Consider the following 25364-nt stretch of genomic DNA (forward strand, 5'->3'; position numbering starts at 1 on the left):
AAGGATTTTATTTCTCCTTCACTGATGAAACTTAGTTTGGCTGGATATGAAATTCTGGGTTGAAAATTCTTTTCTTTAAGAATGTTGAATATTGGCTCCCACTCTCCTCTGGCTTACAGAGTTTCTGCTGAAAGATCCACTGTTAGTCTGATGGGCTTCCCTTTGTAGGTAACCCGACCTTTCTCTCTGGCTGCCCTTAACATTTTTTCCTTCATTTCAACTTTGGTGAATCTGACAATTATGTGTCTTGGAGTTGTTCTTCTCAAAGAGTATCTTTGTAGTGTTCTCTGTATTTCCTGAATTTGAGTGTTGGCCTGCCTTGCTAGGTTCGGGAAGTTCTCCTGGATAATATCCTGAAGAGTGTTTTCCAATTTGGTTCCATTCTCCCCGTCACTTTCAGGTACACCAATCAGATGTAGATTTTATCTTTTCACATAGTCCCATATTTCTTGGAGCTTTGTTCATTCCTTGTTAGTCTTTTTTCTCTAAACTTCTCTTCTAGCTTCATTTCATTCATTTGATCTTCAATCACTGATACCCTTTCTTCCAGTTGATCGAATCAGTTACTGAAGCTTGTGCATTTGTCACGTAGTTCTCGTGCCATGGTTTTCAGCTCTATCAGGTCATTTACAGACTTCTCTACATTGGTTATTCTAGTCAGCCTTTCATCTAATCTTTCTTCAAGGTTTTTAGCTTCTTTGCAATGAGTTCGAATTTCCTCTTTTAGCTTGGAGAAGTTTGATCATCTGAAGCCTTCTTCTCTCAACTCGTCAAAGTCATTCTCCATCCAGCTATGTTCTGTTGCCGGCGAGGAGCTGCATTCCTTTGGAGGGGGAGAGGCACTCTGGTTTTTAGAATTTTCAGCTTTTCTGCTCTGTTTTTTCCCTATCTTTGTGGTTTTATCTACCTTTGGTCTTTGATGTTGGTGACATAGAGATGGGGTTTTGGTGTGGATGTCCTTTCTGCCTGTTAGTTTTCCTTCTAACAGTCAGGACCCTCAGCTGCATGTCTGTTGGAGTTTGCTTGAGGTCCACTCCAGACCCTGTTTGCCTGGGTATCAGCAGTGGAGGCTGCAGAAGAGTGAATATTTCAGAACAGCAAATGTTGCTGCCTGATCGTTCCTCTGGAAGCTTCATCCCAGAGGGGTACCTGGCTGTGTGAGGTGTCAGTCTGCCCCTACTGGGGGGTGCCTCCTGGTTAGGCTATTCGGGGGTCAGGGACCCACTTGAGCAGGTAGTCTTTCCATTCTCAGATCTCAAACTCTGTGGTGGGAGAACCACTACTCTCTTCAAAGCTGTCAGAAAGGGACATTTACATCTGCAGAGGTTTCTGCTGCCTTTTCCTTGGCTATGCCCTGTCCTCAGAGGTGGAGTCTACAGAGGCAGGCAGGCCTCCTTCAGCTGCGGTGGACTCCACCCAGTTCGAGCTTCCCTGCTGCTTGGTTTACCTACTTAAGCATCAGCAATGGTGAGCACCCCTCCCCCAGCCTCGCTGCCACCTTGCGGTTAGATCTCAGACTGCTCTGCTAGCAATGAGGGAGGGCCCATGGGCATGGGACTTTCCGACCCAGGTGCAGGATATAATCTCCTGGTGTGCCGTTTGCTAAGGCCCTTGGAAAAGCACAGTATTAGGGTGGGAGTGACCTGATTTTCCAGGTGCTGTGTGTCACAGTTTCCCTTGGCTACGAAAGGGAATTCCCTTACCCCTTGCGCTTCCCAGGTGAGGCAATGCCTCACCCTGCTTCGGCTCTTGCTCTGTGGGCTGCACCCACTGTTCTGCACCCACTGTCCAACATGCCCCAGTGAGATGAACCCGGTACCTCAGTTGGAAATGCAGAAATCACCCGTCTTCTCTGTCACTCACACTGGGAGTTGTAGCCTGGAGCTATTCCTATTCGGCCATCTTAGAACCACCCTTCATTTTCTTTTCATATGTTGCCTTTGCTTGAAAAAAATCCAAAGGTCATCATCACTATGGTACTCTAAAGAATGTTAGAAGATAGCTAAATTTAAATTGGCTGTGACAATTTTGCAGCACAGTGGAGTGGAAGAAGCATTAGGCTCAGTAGACATGGATCTGGGTCCTGGCTTTGCTTGTAATAATCTGTGCAACTTTTGGACAAATCCCTTTTTCTCCCTAGGCCTCCATTTTCCCAAAGGTAGAAGGTGCTGTATCAGGAGGGATCACTGAATCTATGCAAGCTAGCTGAAGGTAGCTCTAAGAATATCTCAAACTTGCCTAGGCTGGGCATGGTGGCTCACGCTTATAACCCCAGTAGTTTGGGAGGCCAAGGCAGGTGGACCACATAAGGCCAGGAGTTTGAGACCAGCCTGGCTGACATGGTGAAACCCTGTCTCTACTAAAAATACAAAAGTTAGTCAGGTGTGGTGGTGCATGCCTGCAGTCCCAGCTACTTGAAGACTGAGGCAGGAGAATTGCTGGAACCCAGGAGGTGGAGGCTGCAGTGCGCTGAGATCATGCCACTGCGCTCCAGCTTGGATGACAGAGTGAGACTCCATCTCAAAAAGAAGCAAATAAACAAACAAACAAAAAATGTTGCCCAGAAGATCCAGTTGTCTAAAATTTCTTTTCTGGACTTAAAATATGACTTTCTAGGATTTTCTTTTCATCTCCTGATGGATGTCATTTGAAAAATCTTCTGTAATAACCACAATGAATGTGACCTCCAAGCCCTTTCAAGACCTTTAAATAAACATGATATGACAATTATTCTGTGGCATCCATGAGTCACCCATGAATTTTACCACACAGTGCGTATGATTTGATCATCATAATCTGTAAGGCCCCTTTCACAGGAAACACCTGTTGAGACGTAGGTCAGCCCAGCTGCTCTAAATATGAAACACGTCTATACATGTCCCCATGGGAACAGAGATAAGCAGGCTAGACTCGGCAAAACCTAAAACATGCAGCTTCCTCTTAATTCTGCTTTTCTTCCATCAGGTGTCTACCATCTCTCCTGGAGGCCCCACTGTATATCTTTTTCCCAGGAAAAAGAGAAGAGGAGCAACCACTGGCATGTGCCCTTCTACCAAATTTTAACCAGATTTAATTGTCATCATCATATTTGGTTTAAATGTTTTTCTTTTCTATTAAAAGCAGCAGCAAGTTAGTGGAGATTTATCTTGGTGGGAAAGTATCAAGAAATAGGAAATAGATCCGAGCATAATGGATACTTTTAGAGCTCTATCTTGCTCTATCTCTCACTGCACCGTCTCCTCTGTGTATAGCTCTAGGACTAGGGAACCATGTGCCAGCAACCCAGACTTGCCCATCCTTGCCCTGACTTCTTGAAACCAATTGCTTTCCTTTCAACACCCTGGTCTAGTCTCACAGCTGTTCAGCTTTCCCCCTGTGCCTTCCTCATTCTCCTGTAGCTTCACCATGGCCTAGGTTCTCATCTTTCTCTACAACTCCCCTTTTCAAGGAATCCACAGTCTCAGATCTTGGAGTTATTGCAGTTTCAAGCCTCCTAGAAAGTATGATTCTGGAACATTATTCTTTTAACAATAGGTATTCAGTCACACTCGGCTTTGTTCTAGGTGTGAAAACATGGCAGCAAGAAAAACAGGCAAGAGGAAGAGCGACAGCAGGAAGCAGATCGCCCCCTTCGGGAAAGGGGTGGCATAGGGCTGGGAGTATGTAGTAGGTGGAATAGTGTCCCCCAAAAGTTCAGGTCATCCCAGAACCTATAAATACTTTATTTGGAAATAGGATCTTTGCTGATGTAATCAAGTTAAGATGATGTTATATTGGATTAGGGTCCCAAATCCAAGAGGACGGGCATCCTTATAAAAGGGAGATTTGGACACAGACACACAGGGGGAATCCCATGTGACAACAGAAAGGAGATTGGAAAGATGCAAGCCAAAGGGCACCAAGGATTGCTGGCAACCACCAGAAGCTAGGAATAGGGAAGGAGAGATCCTTCCTTAGAATCTTCAGACAGAGATGGCCCTGAGGACACCTTGATTTCAGACTTCTGGCCACCAGAACTGTGAGAGAGTAAATTTCTGTTGTTTTAAGCCACCAAATATGTGCTAATTTCTTACAGCAGCCCCAGGAAATTAATTCAGGCTATCAAGGGGATTAAGTACAGGTAGAGGAAGTAAAACCCTGAGAACTTTGCCCCCGGGCACAGGAGGACGGAGGGTCTTAGACCAAGGATCTCCCAACTTTGAAAGCCAGATCCAAAGCTCTCTCCCCCAATACACGTGGATATCAGAGTATGTCAGTGTTCGGGGAAGACGATGATGTTAACACTGATGACTACAGTTGTTACTGAGATAAAGAAAAAGAAGAAACAGAAGAGGAAAATAGTGAAAAAAAATAAGGAGATGGAGAAAAGCTTAGTTTTAGAGTAAAATGACAATATTATTATAATTTTATATCTATGATTACAGTCAAAGCTGAATGAGGAGTCAAACTCCAAACTCTGGTTCTGCTGGGTAAAACAATATTAATTATGTAAACTGCTTTCCATTTATGCCTAATAATCTAATAGCACAATAACAATTATGTGTATCATTAAATGTTAGATTTAAGTTATTGTAAATTTTGTTTGGTCAAAGCAGTAAACACTATAGAAATGACTTTGTAAACAGTTGCTCCTAACATGTGGTCATTAGTTCACAACCCAAAACAAAACCTATAGGCAACATTGCTTCATTCCATTCAAATAAGTACAGAAAAGATGGCTTGGTACTCATGCTATTTATGAATTTCACCACGCAGTTAAAGATAAGGACTGGGAGAAATGAAGCATTTTATTCCATATGAAAGCAAACATTAAAAGAATGCAGCCAGTCCACAGCGTTGATATATCCTTTGTCTATAGTATTCTTCGACCAAAATAAAAGTGCTATGTGTTCAACAGAGGAATATTAAGCTTTCTTTGGTATACCTCAAACATATCCACTGCCTGGGTTTTAACAAAGACTATTTGTCACTAATGTGTGCTTGCTGGTTTGTTTACCAGTCCCACACACACAATAAGGTCTCCTTTCATGCTCCCACCAAGACTTAAGAAAAATATCCCGCAAATATGAATGCACAATCATGTCTAATTGTTGCAGTTCAGCTGAACTTTGCCTCTCCTATCTTGAGACCATGAGCATAATCTCACAGTTTTCCTCTCCCAAATACAACAGATTTTTTTTTGTTTGTTTAATGATCAGTCTGGGTTTAAACAAAATGCAATTTGTTTTTAAAGATATGTGAAACTAAATAGGAAGTCTCATTATTGGTTTATTGGTCTATAACCAGGTTCTTTCCTGTAGAGAGATGTTTTCAACATTCAGTGTGAAATCCACACATAGCAGCACCCTTCCTAGGGATGGGGTGTTAGTGCCCTCTTGAGGAAGAAAGAACGAGGCAAAGGAAAAACTTGAAGAAAGCAATTGGAAACCAGGAGAATATTTAGGTAGCCCTGTGCTTAAAAAAACTCTGGTCTCTCTCAAAGGGCAATTCAATCTGCCTGGGATATGGCCAACAACCTTTTTGCATTTTTTTCCAGCACAAAACTCACACGTTATGATATTTATAAGTATAGCCTGTTTTACTATCACTTTTCATTTACAGTGTGTTTTCCAAGGAAATGCCATTTTGATGAAGCAGTGCCATCCTTGCTTTCACGTAGCTCACAGGCAAGAATGACTTTTGATTATTAAATCCACAGTCACCTGACAGAATATTTGCCATCCAATCCCTGGTAGCTGTACTTGAGGATCACAAATCTCAAAGAGCTCCATCTATTTTACCCTCCTCCCCCACTTCATACTCTGGCCTAACTAGACACAGTCGGTAATTTTACTCTTTCCTTAATATTCACTTCTGCCAAGCTCCTAATCATTTGTCTTACAATTCTTTGAACTCAGTCCAATTTTCTGCCTCATTCTGATTCCAGGAATGTGGGCTTAGACTATCTTTTATATACATACATATATATAGGACAAGTGATATGTTTAGCTAGTCTCTCCACTCTCAACCCCAAAATTTAAAAACCTTTTTAAAAGTTTCCTTGAAAGAAAATTAATTGACAAATGCACAATCCCAGAGAACTAAAGAGACTTTAGGAGTGTTTTACCTGATTCATTCTAATGGAGTATCAGCAGCAAATCTTCTGTGGTTCTAACTTAACACAGAACGGACCCTTAGCCCAGTTTTGGCCTTAGAACCACCTGCCTGATTCTCTCTGAAGTTAGTATTATCTTGATACTGGTCAGTGTAAAGATGCAAACATGCTGGCTTCCAAGAGACAGTATAGTATAGTGGTAGATCAGAAAACCATTTTAAAACTATGTCACCTGAGTCCTAATTCCCTCATCTGCCACTTTCTGATTATGTAAATCTCATCAAGCTCTCTGGGCCTCATCCCCTTATCTGTAAAATCATAATATTTAAAGTGCCTCTGTGGGCTAAGAGACCCTGGGGCAATCCTAGGGACACACGCCAGGACTTGTTTTTGGCCATTTGTGACAATCATTCCTGCTTCTTTGAACATACTGAATTTATAAAGCTGTTGAGGAAAACAGACCTTAAAATACTCTATTTCAACAAAACAATATATTAAGTTAAAATAAGGGAACTAGAGTAGAGCCTAGGGTGGTCTTTAGCTTTGTTTTGAGTTGTCCTGAGACAATTGTCATGTTTTGCATCCTTGCTACTTTGCCACAGCCTCTCTCTCTGTGCCCCAGGTGAGAAGCTGCAGCTTTACTCCACTCATGTTGGTCAAGGTGGGGAAGCTGTGACGACTGTGTCGTGTCCACTGTGCTTCTTTGTGAACAAACATATTTTTGCCTGATCTGCCTAAGAAAGAGTGGGTGTTGGGTGGTGAAGAAGGCAGAAACAGATTTTTATCACAATCCAGAGCTTTGAACCTTTCATCACTTTAAGGGAGAGATTTCAGCATCAGAAAACTGAAAAACCAGGTCAGGTAATATTTGATTGTTATGTAATATGACCTGAAGTCAAAAGTAAAGGGAGTTTGCTGGGGGAAAAACAAAATAAAACCTTCTGACGCTGTTACTTGTCTCAAAATTCTGAACCTCCTGCTCACTGTCATACAAAAAGAATGTACTTATCAGCTTGGGACCTGAAAGGAGTCTCTTATTTTTTGACCAAAAATTCCCCCAAAACATCCCTCCTAGAGCGATTGCAAGGATTCAGTGAGACAGCGGTTGTAGCGTGCTCAGCCCAGGGCCTGTGACGTGATTGTACTCAGTAGATACTCATCACTAACAACTAAGCTTGCCCCTGATACAATGTACTCAACACGAGGAGGTTTAATGTCTTGGGAGTGGGAGGTTGGCGAGGGAATGGTGGTCGGGGAAACCCAGCAGATGCCTGCAGAGACAAGATGTGTGTCCCTTTAAGTCTGGGCAAGGTCAGACAAGAGAACTAGAATGCTTCCCACAGTTAGCACCAATCAAGTCCACCTTCATTCTGGTAGGGCCTGTCTCAACATGGGCTCAGGGGTTCTTCTACTGAGAATTCTTGGAGAAGTCTTTGGCATTTTCTACCACGTGTTCTATATGCTTATCTTTATAGCATCTAACATTTGGCTCTCTTCTTCACAGAGCCAGAAAGAGCGCCGCTTTAAATGTGAAGAATTGAACATGTTAGCTGCTATGTGCCATTGATTATTTTATTGATGCAGTTTGTGATTCTTAAGGAAGAGACTTTCCATGAGTGAGATGTTTTTTCCTCACTTAAGTAACATGATTTTTTTCCCAGAAACCCACCCAAATCTGCCTTAAATCTCATGGAGGTTAAGAATGGTTGGACTTAGATACAGCACAAAGCTTATTTCCCTCATATTGCTATTTGTTAGGGCTTACTGCTTGAAAGGTTAAGAAAAAGACCTGATTTTATTGATAACAAGAAGCATTCAATTTTTCTATGCCTGACCCCTCACATCTCAGGATGTATGACTCCACTGCACATCAGACTCTTCCTTAGGGTGAGAATAACAATGTTTTAGATCAGTAGAGACCATGAAAAGGCTCCTGGAGGACACTTTCGCTGTGTGTCAGTGATACTTGAGGCAAGTAGTCAAGAAGAGCAGGACAACTACCTTCCAGAATATCCCAAGGCTAAGTGCCCCAGCTGTTTCTCATAAAACCCACAAAAGCAACAGGGTTTTTCTCTTGCCTCAAGTGGCTCACTGGCTTACATAGGCATCCTTGAGATTTAAGGTATAAACAAAAGCAACTGAAATTTTAACTTACGCAATATATGTATAAATAAGGATGTGGCAATGGGTTAGGGGTATTAAAAAGAGAGACAAAGAATCTAATGTTATTCTTTAATTGTCTCTCTGCTTCTAATATGTTAATATCAACATCCAATATCTCAATTCCAGCCTGTAGAGTTTTCCTCATTACTTTGGAGTTCCTGTAATGTGATCTCTTAATCACTAAAAATCAGTGATTACATGTATTCTATTCTGTGGAAATGTTTTCTGAGATAAGCCTTGTTTTTCTTAATGCTGGATAGCCAGAAAATAAAATTGGCTAACCAGAATAATTTAGATACCATCCATCACTGAGAATAACCAAGGCTATCAAATTCTGTTGTAATATTTTTAAACTGAGTTCCAAATAGACTGTTCAGTCTGCAGCCACAGACTCCAAAATATGAACTGAATATGAAAACATTTTAACTTTCATGTTTTAATGATAAGAATGTTGTTGGCATTAATATTTGAACATTTCAGCCTACCTAGTTCTGAAAGCTATGTCATGGCAGGCTCAGAATCCACTGGCAGACTATAAATAAAATGTTTCTATAAATATATTTTATGCCAAACTACCAGCAGAATACATTTTTCATCTTCTAAACAGATGGTATAAGAGAAAAATCATGCATGTATATGATTAATCAAACGTGTTTTTGCTGATAGAATTTTCATTACCATTACCAGCATGAGTTTTGTGAAATTTCTGCATTTTATATTTTCTTTTGAGAATTAGTGTATTTAATGAAATGATTAATATAAATGAAGACAGAGAGATGATAAGACTTTATATGTTTGGTTTCCTTTAGGTCCAATGGGCCTGAGATTTTTTTTTTTACAAAAAGCTAGCCAGGCTGTTTCTTTCAGGCCTATGGTTGAACCACATGCTAAGGCCCTCACCTTCTTTCCACCGCAGTCTCTACCCCTCACTTTCACAGGTCACTTGTCAGAACTAGCCTTTATCAAAGTCCTTACTCACTTGATGCTAATGACCAGTATGAGAGATACTGAAAGCCAAGAAGAGAACTTACTGGGAAAATGCCATGATAGACAATATTATTTTTAAAAGAATAGCACCATAATATAAAGTAGCAACCAAGTGTGGATATGGTATAGTCACAAAAGGGTAGGGGCTCCTCTGGATTCAGATGACTCAAATTCAAACCCAGCCCATCACAGTAGACAAGAATCCTGGCTTTTTTACCCCTATATCCATTCTCTCACTCTTCCTTTAGAGAACACCTCAAACTTTTATCTGGGCATATTGCCATGTAGAACACAAGACTATTTCCTATCCCCACCCTAGTGGCTAGGTGAGGCTATGGGAGTAGATTGTGGCATAGGACTAAATTTTATCCGATGAAATATAAATAAGATAGATGGCTTATTTTTTGTCCTTCTCCCTTTTGTTCTGCTTCTAGATTGAAATGTAGATATGATGGCTGGAGTTCCAGCAGCCATTTTGAGCCATGAGGTGACCAGGAGACCAGAAAGGGTGTTCTAGGATGGTGTGCAGAAATTTAGAACAGAGTCTCTGAAGTCACTGAGGGGCTACAACATCAATGCCATCCTGCCTCCTGGTAGACTTCATTTACGTGAGAAAGAAGTAAAGAGCTACATTATTTAACACACTGCCTATCAACCTTTGGCAAGTTACTTAATTTCTCAATACCTTAGCTACTACACCTATAAAATGAGGAAAATGATACTGCCTAACTCAGAGGGTTGTCATGGGTCTTAAAGTACTTACAGGAGAAACCTGTACACAGTAAGTGTGCAAACTATTGCTCCTACCATAGATGCCTGACACTTGAGTCTATAACAGTTTCAACAGTTGAAAAGTAACCTGGGAAGTTCCTTAGTGAGTTTTTACTGTGAAACATTCTGAAGTGGGAATCTGAATCACGCCCTCTGAGAGAGAATGAGTCATTTTGCTAGTCCTGAAGCCTAGCATCTGCCTATCTGCACTGCTTTGTTGCCCGCTGCTCGTGTGGCAACTCACTCATGGGATGACTACAGCGTTGTTTCTTCATGTAAACAGCCCTAAAGAAAAACCAAATGCCAGTGCTAGTGACAGTAAAAAAGAAAATACTTTAGAAGCCTACAAGGGAATAAAGTAATGGTTCCTAGTTAGAATATTGACATTGTGGCAATGGATCTGAACCAGGACATGAATCCAACCACCACAGGCTTCATGCCAAGGAAGCTAGAGATTACAGAGGTATCCAAATATGAGTATTTTTCTTCCTTTTTTTTTTTTTTTGAGGTGGAGTCACGCTCTGTTGCCCAGGCTGGAGTGCAGTGGTGCCATCTCGGCTCACTGCAAGCTCTGCCTCCCAGGTACACGCCATTCTCTTGCCTCAGCCTCCCAAGTAGCGGGGACTACAGGCGCCCACCACCATGCCCGACTAATTTTATGTACCAAATATGAGCATTTTAAAATGTCTCTCAACATTAATGAATGTTACTGACCGGCTGTGACATATGATCCACAAGGAAAAGCCACAGATAATAAAGAGATAAAGTGAAAGAATTAAAGAAAAGAGAACCCACAGAATTATGACACTGGGCATGCCGTGTTTGCTTCAGAAGAGCTCCGATAGGAAAAAGAAAACTATTTTTATTTTATCCACACCCACCTACCACCACCACCCGAAAAGACTTGATACTTTTTCTAATAAAAGGCACAGAATTACCAAACTATAGAACTATGAAGACACAGGGGATTGAATGATGAAATGGTATAGCCAAGAAGGAAGAGTAATTATCATCAGACAGCCTGGTTTCTGGTCTAGGAATGTCAGGGATGTCACTCCCTACAATTTCACTTAGGTCAGAAGTAATGCTTAGAGAATGTACACTTAGAGCACAAAGAGGAATGCCCGCTGTACTGAATCTTTCCATTTGCCCCTCCAGATGCTGCTGCATCCTTCCCACCCTGCTCCTTGTCACAGAGGCGGACTTGCTGGCCTGCATCCACAGGCTCCCCTGCCCGCTGGCTTCTGGTTGGGTTCAATCAGTGATGAGCCCTGGCGGGAGACCAGAGGCAGAGAAAGAAATGGAGATCTCAGTATTTATTCTCTGGTTCCTTCCCCGTGTGGTTGCCTTGAATTGGAATTGCCTTATATCCCTAGACAGAAGCTTACTGTGTGTCTCAGAGCAGTCTACTCTATATGACTGCCTCCTTACAAGTTCTCTTGTCTTCTCACTTCCCTTTGAGTCTAAAATAAAGATGTCAGATTTAGCAAATACAAATATAAGATGGCCAGGGAAATTTGAATTCTAGATAAACCATGAACTTTTAAAAATAAAGATGTCTCATGCAATATTTAGGTCATATATATGCTAAGAGATTATTCATTATTTATCTGAAATTCAGATTTAATGGGGCATCCTGTATTGATCTGGCAGCTCTAGCCTAAGGGGACCATCAGCTGCTAACCTGTGTTCCTGCTGTACTCTTATGGTTCCCCTGCACCCTGCCTACATCTTTGGAATAGGTCCTTTGGTCTATAAGCCATCCTCGAATTATGCTGATTTGAGTATGCCATCTGTTTCCCCCTCAGGATCCTAATACAGTCATCACACCCCTTAGTTTATTCCCATCAAGGTTATTTCCTCTCAACCACCTTTCATATGTTATTTCTTTCTGAAGATTTTCCACAAGGGTCCTATGTTAGACAACTCAATGATACTGACAGGAGATCCTTACTTTCCAGAAAACAGATGATACAGAGATGGAAAAGTTGGCATCTCAAATGAGACTCAAAGAGTCCAATTTGGATCCTTGTATCAATGTACCTTATCATGGGTTTCCCTGAAAGTAGAGCCTGAGACAAAGGTTTGCTTGAGTGTAGTTAATTTGTGAATGTGACCTTAGGGAACAGGACTGCAAGGCAAGGATAGTGGAAACGGGAAGAAGGGAAAGCCAGCATGAGGAGTTGATATGAAGACTATCGATTGCCTGTAGGCAACTGGTGTTTGAGCCCACCAAGACCTTCTGAAGATCCTTGTAAATATGACTCGGACCATCTATCCAGAGGATCAAAGAAGGGGGCATTTACCAATGGCTTCTGTTCCCAATAGTCAAGAATGGTCCCAAGTACTCCCTGAATTTCCAAGTGAAACATACAGGAGTTCCGGGCCAAAGATCACCAACCACAGCTATATTTCCATGATAAGCCTGGGCAGAATGGGGAATAGTGACCAACCACCTGTGACTTTCCCTTGTTTAGGTAAAAACACTTATGAAAAAGAAGTTCTTGAACTCAATCCAAGGTATCATTCTTACTCGTCCTTGAACCCAAATTACACTGCATATTACTAACTAGGGTGGCAAACAATTAACAAGGTAGACAGAAGACTCCATGGTTAAGTATGGGTAAAATTATAGAGCAATACCAACAATATAAAATTTTATTTATAAATCACACTTTTAACTCACAAGCCTGTCCAGTGGCTTGCAGTAGGGAACAAATGAGTTCTCGTCTGATTCATGTTTCAGTCTGGGATTGAAGGAGTGACAGAAGATAACTGTTATATCCTAGCTTAAGATAAAACTGCTCCTCACATATGAGTCAGACCCACGCTTCTACTCATATACTCTGTAAGCTGCATGCTCATTCAGATTACTATCATCATGGGATATTTCAGCTTTTTACCTTGTGGTGAATAAAGAGACTTGAGCAATATTTTCATTCTTTTTATTCTCCATGCGAAATGTACCAATGTAAGATATAGCCGCAATGATTTGAAACTGTTCCTGACAGTTTAGCAACTAAGTTTTGAAAATGCTTACAATTGACCGTTGAAATTAAAGAAGGAGATATGGAGATTTAAGGGTTAAAAATATAAAATTACGGTTTTCCTCCACTTCTTTTTGCATTCTTCTAATATTCAGAAAAATTGGAAAATGTGTTAGCCATCAACCCATGTGACGGTGGAATGATTCTCAAATCACACCCATTGAGTTTCATTTCAACCACGATAGCTGACAGACAAGACTACAATGATTGAAACTGAACTTCATCTACAGAAAATTACAATTTGATCTTGCCTTCCCGTTACGCCAATACGTCACCAATAGATTGTCTCTTCCCCTAAAACTCCACATCCTGTAACGTGTTTGAAAACGTCATGATGGGGCACTGCAGAGTCTAAGGGCCGAATACACTCTTGAGTGTAGTGGGAAGTTCATATCATTTCGAGACATCTTGGGCATCATACTTCCTCCAAATGCTCGCAGGTCATATACACCTTGCTGAGCAATCACAAAGTCAAAATATTCAAATTATTTGGTCTCTCTGTAATCTATGCTGCTATACCTCTTTCCAAGCCTAGAGCTTTACAATACCAAAAATGCCAGAGAAATTTACCAATTGAAGACTGTGGCAAACTGGGAGTGAGAGGAATGATTTGTGGGTACAATTACTATCACACTGAGTTGGAGCTGCGGTGAAAGATGTTTTGACTCATTAACAAGTGATGTAACTTGACAAGTGTTGAAGGAAATTTAAGAGATTGATAGTGCCCTGGTTTCTAGCCAGTGCAGGCAGAGTGTTGAACTGAGAAACAACATTTGACTTCCTTGACCTAAGTGTCTGGCTCCCAGGTACCCCGCAAGTCATTAGTGTAAGGTGTGAAGGTTGTGGCCATGTGCCTTTTCTTCCTGCTGTGTGGCAACCATGGAAGGGGATAAGGGTTGGAGGACCAAGAAGGAACTGACAAACAGAAATTCACTTTGTGACATGATGTCAGCCTCAGCTTCAACATGAAAATCTCCTCACTATTGTTTATATGAAAAGAAAAAACTGAGCAAACTGAAAATTGATTACTTTTCTTGGACCTACCTGGGAACTGAAGTTGCAGAACAAACTGTCACCAAGAAATCTGGACAGTCAGGGCATCCAGAGAGACATAACCAAGATCTGCTTCTCTTGAACAGAAGTTGCTGAAGCCCTGAATTGATAGGAACACTTAAATGCTCATTTTGATGGATTCTGGAGGCTGAGTGTGGAGTAATGGGGAGTAAGAAACTCCTGGGAGGTCACAGTCTTAGAGGTGGTCCCCACACCTTCATGGGCTTTCTTTCTAGGAATCCCACAGGTTCTCATAATGAAGATCTGAGACAGATGCCCTCTAGGATCTGGGGTGGAGAAGATTCATACGGTGAAACACCCTAGAGCCTTCTCCATAACAAAAGCTTATTCTCTAAGAAAAAAAGACTTTGCCAGAGCCTTATCCCAGCTAGGGGAAGGTCATTACTCCCATCTCAGCCTTCCCTAGCCTTCCTGTCTCACCTAAGTAAAAGACACAATCAACAGTCAGAGCTTCAAGAAAATACATTAGAAAGGACTGGTCTGGAGGGAGTGAAAGCTACATCTATAGAGAAACACTGGGGACGGTCACAGTTCCAAGACATAGGCGAGCTAAAAGGCTGAGACTCAATTGGAAGATTATAGAACACTCCCTCTTCCCTAAAACTTGCCACCACACTGGCACTACAACAGTGGATTATAGCTGCAAGCCTACATCCTGTTACAGCAGTAGATACTGGTCAAACATCTCTGTCCAGTCTTACAGCAGGTTAACAATTGTTCTTGTTGGTTAATAACATATCATAATTCCATGGGACCTACCCATCATGTGTCTCTGGAAGAAGACCTGACACCCAGAATATATAATGGCAATAAGCTATGATAATCCAAGAGAGAAAATAGAGCCATGCCTGGCAAGCTTGCCCATTTCTAATGTCCTGTAAGTGGGCTTGGGGTTCCCTGGTACAAAGAGTTTCAGGCAGAAAGTTGTTGGCTGAATAACTATGGCACTAACAGCTTCTTGTAGTATTAGTGGATTTGCTTAGATTAGTCTCTGAAGAATCTTCTTCTCCTACTTGCCTAAGTTCATCCTGAGTCTCAGGAGGTGCCTGTAAGATGAACCAATCTTCTGGCCATATACATGATTCAACTGATGGTCTAGATTGCTGACCTCACTAGTTCAAAAAGGTTCATCATGGAAGGTTCTAAAAAGTCCTTTGTAGAGTTGCGTTAGCAAGATGCTATTGATTCAGCACAAGTTATTTGCATATATGCAGTACTCAGGTAGAGCAGCTGTCTGACGCAGTAATCTAAGTGTGGCAGTAAGTGGTAACCTTGACACTACTCAGCATAACAAAAGTACTGTTAAGATCCCTCACATAATCTTCAGAGGGGTCTTCCTGGATTTCCATACACAATGGCCAGTTCTGTTAGTCAGGATCCTCTCAGTTTCAAGCAGCAGAAACTCAATTTAAACTAGCTTAAAAGAATAGAAAATGTATTGCCTTATGTAATTAAGAAGCTGGGGATATAGCTTTCTTCAGAAATGACTGGGACTTAAATGCAGTCATTAAGTCAAGGTCTGTCTCTCTCTCTCTCTCAGGATTTCTTTTTTTCTCTTTTTCTCCCTCCATCTCTCATCTCTGCTTTTCTTTCTTTCTTTCTTTCTTTCTTTCTTTCTTTCTTTCTTTCTTTCTTTCTTTCTTTCTTTCTTTCTTTCTATAAATATTTCCCTCAATTCGGTGGGAGAAAGTGGCCACTGGAACCCCAGTCCTAGAACATTCTGATATTAAAATTCCAGAAGAAAGAATAACTTTATTTCTCCAAGAGCCCATATAATAATCTGAGAGGAGGACTCTTGATTGACTGTTTGATCATGTACCCACTCTTTGGACCAATCATTATTTCTAGAAGGAAGGCTACAATGCCTGCCCATCCCTGTGGCCAGAGAGTACTGTGGCCAAGAGCTCCATTAACACTACGTGGAATGAGAAGGGACAATTTCCTCTGAGAATATTAGAGGAGTTATTGCTAGAAAAAGGGTGAAGACATCCCAGGATGACAAAAACAGATGCCCACTATATTCCACCCCTTGATCTCCCAGCATGCACATTTAATCTTTATCCAATACAGGTCATTTCAAAGGTGCCCTCACCTGAGGATTTGATCACCTTCTCCCTAAAGAAACACAATCCAAAGTCACATCCCAGTTTGGCATATCTGGACCATGTACATTGTCCTGACTACATCCAGATAGTTTCTCACAACAGTAGAACCTAGGGCTCAATGACAAAGTTAACCACCCTCAACATACCCAGCGTAAAATAGCAGAGGAAGACGGAATAACAACAATGGAGACTGCAATATGGTGAGTAGAAAAGAGGAAAGAATACAATACCACATGCCATATCCTGCTGGATGTGTGTCATAAGAATGCATGCCTGAAGTCAATTCCATCCCTAGTCTTGCTTACAGGAGGCTCTCCCTTGGCCATTTAAACTCTAAGGCTGTTCTTGAGATGTGTATAGACGGGTATGCTAGGGTCTCTTTAGTAGCCTAATACCCAAGGCATGGTTATGGAGGTCTGGGAATTGCCCTAAGGGTTGAGCAATCCCAGGTCGCTTTCTAGACACGAGATTTCTCAGATAGCATAACCCTTTAAAACCTCAGTAAGTTGTTAATGGAATCAATTCTAGGAAAACTCCATTAGCTTGGAACCAATGCTAGCAATCTTGGCCAGTTACAATTTGCAAATCTGAATCCTGACTTTCAAGTTTCTGTCTCTTAGCAACGAATCTTGGTTCTCTGCCCATGCTCCTGGTTCTTTGTTTTATGCGTCAGTCTTGGTCACTGCTTTAGGATTATATGAAACAATAAATTGGAGTGGTGAGACAAAGCTAATCTGTCCTTGGCTGCCAGGCTGTATCCCATTGGATGAGGTCTTTGTATAGGGGTAATTATGACCTTTATTTAGCAGGAGTGACACAGTGCAGGAAGTATTTGGGAGGAGTTTCTGTATTCTCTGACCTTTCTCTGGTTTCAATATAATCTCCTGTCTTTCTCTGCATTGAATTAAAAATTAGACAGATATTTTGACATTTGCAGTTCCACAAATACATGATTCTCTTGCCCTTAGTGGTCTTGACTTTCTGGCAATCAACAGATGTCTGCTATTCTTTCTCTACTTTTAACCCACCAACCTGTCCGTTTTTTCAGAGCAATAGTGAATACTGCAAAAAGAGGCAACACCCTCTATTATTCTGATAATTTTCTAGCAAATCCTCTGAAACTCCAGACTTGGTAGGCTCATAGCCTGAGTCCTAAAATCCCAGAGGTGATAATGAGTTAGCTACTGAGCTAGGGCATGGTAAATATTTGATCTTCCCGGCATGGGATGGTGGATGACTCTCAGTTTTCTACTTCACCTCAACACAGGTAATTCCACAGTGTAAGGTCTGTCACTGGCAATTCCAGTTTCTGTGTTAGTCAAACTACTTTTGTTTGCAAGTGACAGAAATCTAACATAAACTAGTTTAAACAAAAAAGAGAATTTACTAGTTCACATAATGTGTGTAGATGAAATCTGCAGTAAAATGAGGTTCTCAGGTCTCCACCTCTCAGCTCTACTTCTTTCTGAGTGTTGGTCTCTTCTGGCAGATGGCCTCCTGTGTGATGGAGGGAAGCCCCTTGGCAATCCCAAGCCCACAGCGTCCGGATGCAGACATCCGGCAGAATGAGAAGTGTCTTGGTCATAGCATTCAGTTACCAGTCCCAGGAAAGGTCCCTGACTGGCCCTAATTGGTCATATACCCAGCTTACAAACTCATCCCCATTTCCAGGGCAGTGGATTACAATAAAGTGGAAGGGCTGAGTCATATAGCCTTCCCATGGCTGGGTATTGTGTGAAAGGACAGGGATCATGACTGACAGCCCCCGCAGCCACATGGGGTAGGGGGAATTTCTCAAAAGGAGAGTGCAGAATGAGAAGCAAGGAGATACAAGGAAGATGAAAATGACACTGATTCCACTTCCATCAGGCTGAGATTCACTATATTACCGAGGATCTGAGGTTTAGGCTCCACAAAATATATCTGCTCATTTAAAAAATCCACCAAAAGGAAAAATGACTGTGTTACTTGCAAAGATAACTGATGCAAATATTTACATGTGAAGTCTGCAGGAAGAAACACCTTAAGCCACGGGACCAGGCCACGAGAGCATCTAGACAGTACTGTCACCACCTCTCTTACACGTCTCAAGGGTGGCTTTCTCCGTGAGTGCCATGTTAGCTAAACACAGGAACTGCATGTCAATCCTTGTATTTCCTGGGTCACTTCTGGAGTGATCCTGGAACTGTGATGTCCAAGGCCTGATGTTCTGTGGTGTCTGAGATGCCATAGTTAATGAGGCAAAACATCTCCTTCCAACAGTCTTTACCACGTTAGTGCTTCTTTGAGCAGGATCATACTGAGCAGAATATGACACAGGAGAAAGTGTAACCAGAAGGATACATTTTCACACAGCATGTTACTCTGTTTTCACACTGCTACAAAGAACTACCAGAGACCGGATAGTTGATGAAGAAAAGAGGTTTAATTGACTCATAGTTCCACAGGCTTGACAGGAAGCATGACTGAGAGGCCTTAGGAAACTCACTATCACGACTTCTGGCAAACGGGAAGAAAGCACCTTCTTCACATTGTGGCAGGAGATAGACAGAGAGAGAGCAAGGGAGAAGTTCCACACACTTCTAAACCATCAGATCTCATGAGTACTCACTCACTATCATGAGAACAGCATGGGTGAAATCTGCCTCCATGATCCAATCACCTCCCACCAGGTCCCTCCCCCAACATTGGGAATTACAATTCAACATGAGATTTGGGTGGGAGTCAACTATATTATAGAGTCAAACCATATTATATAGCAACGTGTACCCAATGGTCATGGTGGGGCATGTGGTACTGCCACATCCTGTGAGGAGTTGGGAGGTGATAAGAGATGTGTCAGGATGAGTGATTCAGAACTAAGAACATAAATGACCCGAGTCATGAGACCTGCTTTCATGTGGTTCCTGGAAACTCCTGGGGGAAGGTAGGCTTGAAGCTGAAAGGAATAGAAGGCAAAAGCAAGACAATGGATTATACATTGAATTATTTTCTAAGTGCTCAGTTGTTTTACTTTAAGATTTTTACACATATTTTATTGATTATGATTCTGAAATGAAGAAAAGCTGTCTTGCATAATGATTCAAGGTATTTTATCTCAAGGCTATCATATTGCTTACTTTTATATAATTGATGTTCTAAATATCATAGAATTGTTTTTAAAGCACACAGGATTCTACAGAGCATTTAATCCAGTGGTTCACGTACCTTTTTTTTTTAATCAATAAAACTTTTTCCCTTCAAATAAAGTCTTACAAGAAATTCCAATATATAAGATGGTGTCATTCATTCAACAAATATCTATGCTCCAGACACTAGGTTAAGCATTGAAAAGAGGGCAGGAATCAAACAAACTCCACCAGAACTTCTCTCTCCTTGAAGCTCAAATGGAGCCTGGAGGGTCCCAGGAGTCACCTGTCACCTCTTGCATGAGCCTCTGGGGTCCTCTGAGACCCTGGCATGCATTCAAAGACTGGTCTAGGCTCACTCCCTTATTCAGCAGGAGGGCATTCTGAGATTAGAGAGTGAACAATTCATGCAATGTTTCACAACCTAACTATCAAAAATCTTAATTGCATCTGTTACTTTCTTCTGTTGCTTCAAACACAAAGAACAGCAGAAGTTGCCCTCTTTCTGCTTTAAAATAGAACAAAAAATCTATTCCTCCTACATTTTCCTTTACAGTGCTTTTACTTCAGGTAGAAGAACACAGTGCTTTTTCTCATTCTTGGTACTCTCTTGATACTATCTTTTGATTTCTTGAAGGAAATCTATGTAGGAGGATGAGGATAAAGTTAAGTTGACAAAATTAAGAAAGTAAACAATGGTCTCTATGATGTAGCAAAAGCCTTACGATGGAGGAATAGGAGAATAAGATCCAGAAATGTGATTTTAATAAAATTATTAGGAAAAAAAGCCTGAAAGTTGAAGGTCAAGAGAAGAAGGAAAAGCCATTCATTGAGGATGCTCCTTGGATGACCAGAGTGTCAAGGATGGAAGAAGAGCACTATCAGTGAGAGATAAGTTGTAGAGGCCATGGGATGATGGAAAGAAATATGTAGAAGAAAGAAAATTCCATGGGGACACATTTTCTTCATGATATTTTCTTGTCTTGCCACCTTTGTGATCAAAGAAGCACTTAAGATACAACTGTTGATCAAACTGCAGGTCAATCTGTGACACTGAAATGGAATATAATGTCATTTGAAATACACTGAGAAACTACCCTGGGGCAGGTACTATGGTACACACTGAGGGGTTAAAGGACTAAGTTACAGCCCTGCCTCCCAGGAGCTCTCTAGCTGGAGAAAGAGAAAGACCCAAAAGCAAACAAATGCTGCACTGATTTATTGATTTATTCATCACACTGTTTGCTCAGTACCCACTCAGAGCCAAGTACTGGGCTGGGGAACAAGAAATACAGGCCAGCAACAACAGGAACGTTTCCTCAACTCTTGGCATATACAACACGTGGGGAGGGCAACCAATCAAATAATTGCACAAACAATAGTAGAACTGCCTCTGCTACAGGACTGTGAAAATGAGGCCCAGGGAGCTATGAGATCCTAAAATGGGAGATTTGGTCTAGTCACAGATTTCAGGGAAGGCTCTCCCTGGCCAAGACCTGAAAGAAAACTAGAGCTTAACAAAGCAAGGAGAAGAGAACGAGCCTTTTAGGGAGAAGAAAGTTCCATCAAGGTCAGAAGAGGGCTAGGGCAAGACTGGTGAGGTGGGATGGTACCTAGGAACCAGAAGACCACATCAAGGTTTTTTCTTTATATGAAGAGTATCGAGGAGGCATAAATCCTTTATAAAAGTTCTATGTAAGAAACGCTATGAGCATAGAAAATATGGAGTCGATTCTTCCCAAAGGTTGGGGAAGTCTGAAAACGTTACTGAGAGGATGTGACATTTGGGCTGGCCCTGTCAGATAACTTCATATTTTTTCAGGTGGCAAAATTGGGTAAAGCCATTCCAGGCAGTTACAATGATGTGAGAAAAGGAACTGGGAAAAGGGAACTTGGCCATGACCAGGAAATATGAGTAGGACATATGATATTCTGGTTTTGTTGGCAAGTGCTGGTGGGGTCTTGGGGGTTGCTGAAGGAGAAGGAGTTAAAAATGTAAAAAATGTAGAAAATGTAAAAATGTACCCAAGTAAAACAAACTTGGGTAGTTGAGGCACATGTCAGAAATACAGAGAAGAGAAAGAGGAACAGGTAAGAAGGGAAAGACAAAGCCAGAGAGACATTAAACTTAGATATTTAGTTTTCTTTTTAGTACCTGTCAAGAATTGCCTTCTGTTCCTCCCCTAGGTAGCCAGGTAGACAAAATTCCTTCTATCATCAGAATTGGAGTCTTGTACTCTGAGAGTGTGGTTCTGGCCCTGGGCAAGGGGTCCTCAGAATGCCAAATTCCCAGCAAGCTGCATTCTCACTTCTGCCCCTGTAGCTATCCTCTCAGACCCTTTACCTCCAACCTAATATTTGATTGCCCAGATTCTTCGTTTAGGGTTCTCAAACCTATGTCATATGGACTCTGCCTTCTTACTTTTGTTTCCAAGTTTCCCATTCTGGGTTTTCAAGCCTCCAGTTTGACTTCCCAAGTCCCTTAACTGTCATTTCCTTACTGCCAAATATGACTTCTTCAGGTTCTTTAGACTCTTGGGACCTATGAGTGCCATATGGACACTTTTGTTGCTCTCTCCACTATTTCCCCAGCCAATTTCCCAATTTGGTTCTTCCTAGCCAACTTTTCCCTTTTGCCACCAAGAGCCCTGCCATATGGTGGCATGCTCAAACCCACTATAATAAAATAAGAGCCATAGTAGGTTTTCATGACTTTCCAGGTGATATGGTTTTGCTGTGTCCCCACCCAAATCTAATCTTGAGTTGCAGCTCCCACAACTCAAGATTGTGAGAGGGACCCAGTGGGACATAATTGAATCATGGGGGCAGTTTTCCCCATACTGTTCTTATGGTGGTGAATAAATCCCACAAAATCCGATGGTTTTATAAAGGGTTTCCCTTTTTGCTTGGCTCTCATTCTCTCTTGACTGCCACCATGTAAGATGTGCCTTTGCCTTCTGCCGTGATTGTGAGGCCTCCCCAGCCACGTGGAACTGTGAGTCCGTTAAACCTCTTTTTCTTTAGAAATTACTCAGTCTTGGGTATGTCTTTACTACTAGCATGAAAATGGACTAATACACCAAGGATCCTATTACTACCCCACTCTGTACTATATTAGCCCATTCACCTCTGCCTTTTGGACAGTCTGAGGGAATGTAGGCCCTGAAACATTTCAAGCATAAATCACCACCATGCGCCAGTCTCCCCAGCATCCAGTTAATAATGAAATCAAACAAACAGAAAGCTGATGCTAGTCTACGTTTCTCTACATCAGCTTCATGATTCTGGGAAATAACGTTAACCTGAATACTTTCTTTTTCAAGTAAAATGGGGCCTTGTCAGGGTTTCATGAAATAACATAGGTAACATGCCTAACTCAATGGCTAAGTGACACAGCAAGTGCTCATTGAGGGTTTGCTATTATTAAATACTTTGCCAATGAAAATATATATATATATATTTATGTTACTTTTATTTCATATTTTCCTGGGATTAAGCTGCATGACAACTGGTGAATAAACCATACAAGAAATAAATGATTTAGACCAGGAGTTGGGAAACTTTTTCTGTAAAGAGCTAGAAAGTAAGTTTTTAGGCTTTGCAGGCAATATCATCTGTGTCACAGCTACTCGATGCTGCCTTTGTACAGCAAAATTAGCCACAGGAAACAGTAAGCAAATGGGTATGACTGTATCTCAATAGACTTTATTTACAAAAGCAAGCCACAGGCCAGTAGGCTACAGTTTGCTGAACTTCAATGTAGATAGTTACCTGTGACTCTATTTTGACTAATTGATTAATTAATTTACTAAGTTGACAAATATTCACTGAGAACCTACTACGTTAAGTGCTGAGGATACAATGGTAAAACAAATGAATGTAGTTCCTGCTTCATAGAGATGACACCTAAATGGAAGGGTTGGACATTAATCAAACAAACACTCATATAAAGTTACGAATGCAATTAAGGCTATGAAGCAGACATATGGTGCTATGAGACGATTTAACGATGAAGTGTTTATTTGTTCATGTGTTGGTTAGAGAGGTTTCTCTACAGAAATGTTACTTGAGCCAGGATATAAAGAGTGAGAGTAAGTTCACCAAGTTGAAGAAGTTGTGGAAAGGTTCCCAAGCAAAGCACATAACATATGCAAAGCATTATGAAGGGATGAAATATGGAGTAGCCAAAGAATTGAGACAAGACTGGTGTGGCCAAAGCATATGTAACAGGGATACACGGTTTAAGATTTGATGGGGGAAGCTGGCAGGGGCCTTGGTAAGGATTATGATCTTTAGCCTAAGAGCACAGAGAAGACAATAACAAGTTTTAAAGTATGATCAGATTTGCATGTTGAAAAAATTATTCCTTCAGCTAAGGTGTGGAAAATCAAATGGAGAGGGATGTAGGCAACATTGCAATGAAAGAAATCTCCAGTTATGGCTATATCACTCTTTAGAAAGAAGGAGAATGGGTGATTTGATAATCTGCAAGTAGGAGTTGCTTTTCTACATCATGGGAAATCACTTAAACTGTTTCTGGCCTGTAGAAAATGAAGAAAAAAATGCATAATTTTATTTCATCAGTGCCAACCTTTTCATCTTCTCAATGTTTCTCTTTCAGCAGCAAAATGCAGGTGAATTTGCATAAAAGTCTATTCATACACAGTTCTGGTGACCCACTGACTCAACCTGTTTTTCAGCTTGTCTTATTTTCCACACGTGAAACATTTTGGCTCAGATAGAAGACAGGTTGTAATAAAACATCTCTCTTGTTGTTTGAATCAAAACTATCTGCAAGTGAATTAAGTATTTTCAAAGTTTAAAAACCAATAATCCAAATGGTGAGTTGGTTACCTGTAAAATGAGGTTAAAAAAAGAAAAAAATAATCTTTTTTAGGCTTTGTAATTTGTCTATGTTTCTTCTGATGGCACCAAAAATATACAAGGTCTAGAACAAAGGTTCTTAACAACGAGTGTTTTTTGCCTCCCCAGGGGACATTTTTGGTTGGCACGTCTCTTGGGGGAGGTGAAAGGAGCAGGGCTTCTACTGGCATCTAGTGTGGCGAGATCAGGGATGCTATTAACACCTTCCAACACATACAACCCACCTTCCCACACATACAACCCACCTTCCCACTCCCACCAACAGAATTATCCAAACCAATATGCTAATAGGATTGAGAAACCCTGGTCTAGAATAATGTTAATCTACAAACTCTTTGTTCTTGGCGTCTTTCTCCTTCCTCCCTTCCTTCCTTCCTTTCTCTCTCTCTCTTTCTTTCTCTCTCTTTCTTCCTCTTTCTTCATCTTCTTTCTCTTTCTCAGTTTCCATAGTATATAATCTAACCCCTGTGAATACCTCTCTTTATACACCTCAGGTACTCCATAGCATTTAATCCTCTTGTTCCCATTATTAAAGCTTACCTTTAGGAAAGCATATTAAACTTAAATCTACTAAAATGTTGATTGATTGATTGATTGATTGATTGATCTGAATAGCTCTTGGAGCTGCTGCTTTGTGCAGAGGTCTACCCAGTCAAGGACAAATCCTAGGACTATCTCTGAAAAGGATCTTAGAACCCAAATGCAGAAATCCCTTCTACCATATCTAGCCAGCCAGCCTCTGCTGGAATATTCTCAATGTGTTTAGTTTCTGAGCCTATTTCACTTGGAGGAAGTTCCAACTGTTAAAAAGTTCCTCTATATTTTGAGCCAAGATCTGCAGCCCCTATTTTCTATTCAAGTTGCAACCTTACTGGTGACTAGTTTGTCTTTTCTGACCTACCTATTGTCCATAATCTGAAGTGAGACTTCTCAGCTTTTTCAGAAGTTATAAACTACCTCCTAGACACAGGTCACTTCCATTCTGGTGAACATTAGAATTCATAAATGATTGGGTCAGCTCTAATCACAGTGACTTGTGTCCTCAGTATATCAATCATTATGTCTCCCTGTGACTCACTCATGTTTCTCCCTGCATTCATTCCTCTATCCT

Source organism: Colobus angolensis, unplaced genomic scaffold, assembly GCF_000951035.1.
Source record: "Colobus angolensis palliatus isolate OR3802 unplaced genomic scaffold, Cang.pa_1.0 Scaffold30, whole genome shotgun sequence".
Taxonomy (NCBI): Eukaryota; Metazoa; Chordata; class Mammalia; order Primates; family Cercopithecidae; genus Colobus; species Colobus angolensis.